The sequence below is a fragment of the Poecilia reticulata genome, linkage group LG15 (assembly GCF_000633615.1).
Source record: "Poecilia reticulata strain Guanapo linkage group LG15, Guppy_female_1.0+MT, whole genome shotgun sequence".
NCBI lineage: Eukaryota > Metazoa > Chordata > Actinopteri > Cyprinodontiformes > Poeciliidae > Poecilia > Poecilia reticulata.
This window is the reverse complement of record NC_024345.1, coordinates 22,350,197-22,353,937: the sequence shown is the minus strand read 5'-3', so window position 1 is coordinate 22,353,937 and position 3,741 is coordinate 22,350,197.

Sequence of the window (3,741 nt, the reverse complement as noted above, 5' to 3'; positions counted from 1 at the left end):
GATTATGCTAATGCATGTCTAAAGAAACTACAAAACGTTTATTAGTGCCAGAATGTGTTGCATGTAAAAGTCTTTTCAACTTGAATAAATCTAGTAATGTTCCAGTTTGATGCACATTAATGATATTGAATAAAGGATCATGGGACTCGGCTGAACAAACACAGCGGCTCATGTCTGATCCCTTCATTCGCTGTTAAACTGCTGCTTCCCCAGAACGGCTGAAGCCCTGAAAAACATCCAGGACCAGAAAACTAACGTGCTTTTTTTACCGTGAGAACGTAAATCTGCAGCCGTGCATGTGACGGGACAAACGGAGCAAACGAAAATCAATCTGACTGCTCCTCCTCTGTGTGATTAAATATTTGTGCAGGGGTTAATATTTCAGCAGCACGCCCATTTAGTGTCATGTTGCGCCGAGCCATGGGAGTAAAAACATGAATGAAAACACGAGACGAGACGTGTTGGACTCACCAATCCACTTTTTTCACTTCCGACATGATCCGATACGGAAAAAACGGCTCTGAATTGGCGTAAAATGTTTTTAAAACAGTTATTTGATAACTCTGGACCAGGACAGCACACTAAAATTCACCAATAACTTCATAAACCTGGAGGAAACCTGAGCACATCACTGGTTTTAGAATAACTAACGCAGGCTTACATTAAAGGGTATTCTCCATTCGGCTCCTTCAGACTAGCGGCAGCAGCAATTGACAAACACGTGTGTCTGCTGAGTTAATCATAAAAATGCTTCTCAGTTGGTAAGAACGGTTGTAGTCGGCATAATGGAGAAGCATTGTTTGATGACTTGGTGGAGGCGGAGTTTCGGAAAGAGCTTCTTAAAGAGACGGAGGCCAAATTCAAGGCATCGAATTGTAAAATAACTGAAGGTAACATTGCTACTTTATTGTGCTGCTAAATACAAAGAACCGCCCTTTAGGTTCTGAAAAGCCGGTTTGAAGGAACTAACCAGTTTGACTGAAGAAGATAATCAGATATCCTGACCAGAAGCTTCTTCTTGGTTTATTTGCAACTTTTTAAAATATATTTAATCAAATATCAGTCAGGGTGTGAATTTATGTCTGTGTACGTCTGAGAAATTTCACAAGTTGCGTTTAATCATTTCAACCTCAAACGTTTCCATAAAAACTCAAATTTGTTGATCCAGATGATGACTCTGAGTGAAACTATCTACATTTCTGGAAAAATCACTTGAGTAAATGTTCTTTACATATTTGACAGCACTTAGTTTAAAGCAGAAAACACTTGTTGAAGCCATAAATAGCTGGTTACGCAGTGAAGCGCTTCGTCGTCTGTGTGGGTTTACACTGGCGTGGCGCAGCAGTTGTTCAGGATGAGACCTTTTGGTCGGACCGCAGAGCCGAGTTAAACATTCATGTCGCTGTGTCAACAGGAGCAGAGAAAGGAGGAGCGATTGTTGAGTAGCAGCACAAGGCCACGCGCCGCCTACAGGACCTACCTGGTCAGGCTAATATCACCGAAGTGTCAGGGTTACCCATCTGGAAGACATTCTGAATCATCTCCAAAGTCAAAATTTACACAAATGTCCTGAATGATATGCAAATTTACAGTTATGTCAGATTGCACTTCGTCTTTACTGAATTAAATCAGCTTACATACGGGTAACTTTACCGCTCAGGCTGGTCCAAACGGTTCAGGAGCTGTGGTGCCTCTACAGACATGTTGTACGTTTCGCGCTTGTGCACAACGCTGGAGGGAAAAAGGACGATTTTTTTAAAACTTGCTGTTCACAGCCAAGCTGCCGCGGTAAAACAATCTCGTTAACAAAATGAAACGTGGAAATGTAGGGACTACGTCTTGCTCCGATTAAGCCTGGAGATGTTATAAGAAGCACTCATTAATTAAAGCTGCCTAGTGCTAATTGCTAACCTTCAGCTCACTGATAAGCTGGTGGCCATCTTTGTTGGAGCCAAGCAGAGTGTAATGCTAACCAACCAATAAGCAGAAGTTGAAGCCTTAAGACACCGCCCTCCTCATTTGCATAATGAGGAAGAAATGCATAAAGAAATGTAAAAGTAAAGAGAAGAGAAAATGGCGAAAGAACAAACACTTGTAAAAGGAAAATGCAAAAATAAAAATTCTTCATAAAAACACATAAGGAAAAGGAAAAACTATAAATGTATTCCTGCTTTTATTTTTAATCACGTCACTCTTGGTTCTCCGTACAGCAACTCACCAGTGGCGCAAAAACTGGGTATGTATATTTGCGGGCGCCATGCTAGAGGGGGCGCCACATTAAGGCGGAAAACATTTCTGTGTTTACTCATTGAACCCCCCCGGGGGGGCCTGTAAAGTGGCTAGCTGCGCCCCTGCTGCTCCTGACTCCTCGGTGCCGCATAGTGTGCATCCCATTAGGAGCAGCTGTCCCAGCAGAACCATTGCATCAACAAACACCCGCACTGGAAACCATCAATACTGTCCAACCCTGAGAGACTCAGGGAGACTTCACCTCCAAGGTTAATCATTTGAGCTGGACACTGAGCAGCAGAGTGCGGCAGAGTGGGTCGCATTTCCACGGCGTGGGTTTGTGTGTGTACACTGCAGCAGCGGCGGCTGCTGTCCCACTGCCACGGAATAAAACACGCACCGACCAACTAAAGTACACAAACTGGAGCAAAACCACTGAAATGTTGAGAAGGACTCGCTTTAATGACGCCATTATGACTTAAATTCAGCTAATAGAGGAGAAGAAAGGGTAAAATAATCATATTAATGATTTAAAATAAAAAACCCGCGTCAGGACAGCTTACCTCGGCGTGTTGGTAATCCAGCTTTAGGCTCTGGGTGGCAGACACACTTCACCGAGCTCTGCAGGCAGCGTCCCGGCTGTCAGCGCCCCACCGTCCTGGGTGATCACCGCGGCGCATCCACGGAGACTCAGTCCCGGCCGGCCCGGGGGGCATGGCCCTTCACAATAAAAGCCCCGTAAGGGGGAAGCAGCCTGTAATGTCTACTTACGGCTTGCCATACAGTTGATAAAATAAAAACATAATAAAATAAAACTATATAAGTAATTTTAATAAAAATGAATAATAAATATTAAAATGTTATTTGGTGGATTAAACAAACTCAAACATGAGTTTTTAGGGATTTTATGTCTACAATTATAGTTTTGAATATTTATGTTTCTAAAATGATTATCATTAAAAAAATATATAATCTATGCAAAAACATCTAAAAGGGATCTAAAACTTTTCAGTAACTAATTGAGATGGATGGTGAGAAATTATTGGATTCAAATAAAGGTTTATCATTTGTTTTTCAAGTTTCGGGTCAAAGGTTAGATTTAGGTTGTGGGTATAATATTTAAAAACAATAAATCGGAAATTGAATTGAAAGTACATCAGCTTTAGAGCATATTTTTTTATTAAAAACAGAAACTTTAATTGAAGTGAATCTGTTTTATTTTGAAGGGTAAAGCAGGAAGTTCCTCCTGGAAGCCTGAATTTATATAAACCAATAGGATAAATTATTATTTAAACTTTGATTCAGCAGACAGCTGCGTTTGTAGATGAGAACATTTAGATGGAGCCCACCTGCCAAGTACAGAAGGTCAGAGCGCCATCAAGTGGCCACATTGTAACACTACAGCTCGGAGCAAAAAATGGGGAATATTCTTTATTATAAATTATTGCCTAAAACCAAGGTGTTTCATTTAGTTACTGATTTTCTCAAGTTTCTTATTTCATGCTCCATTAT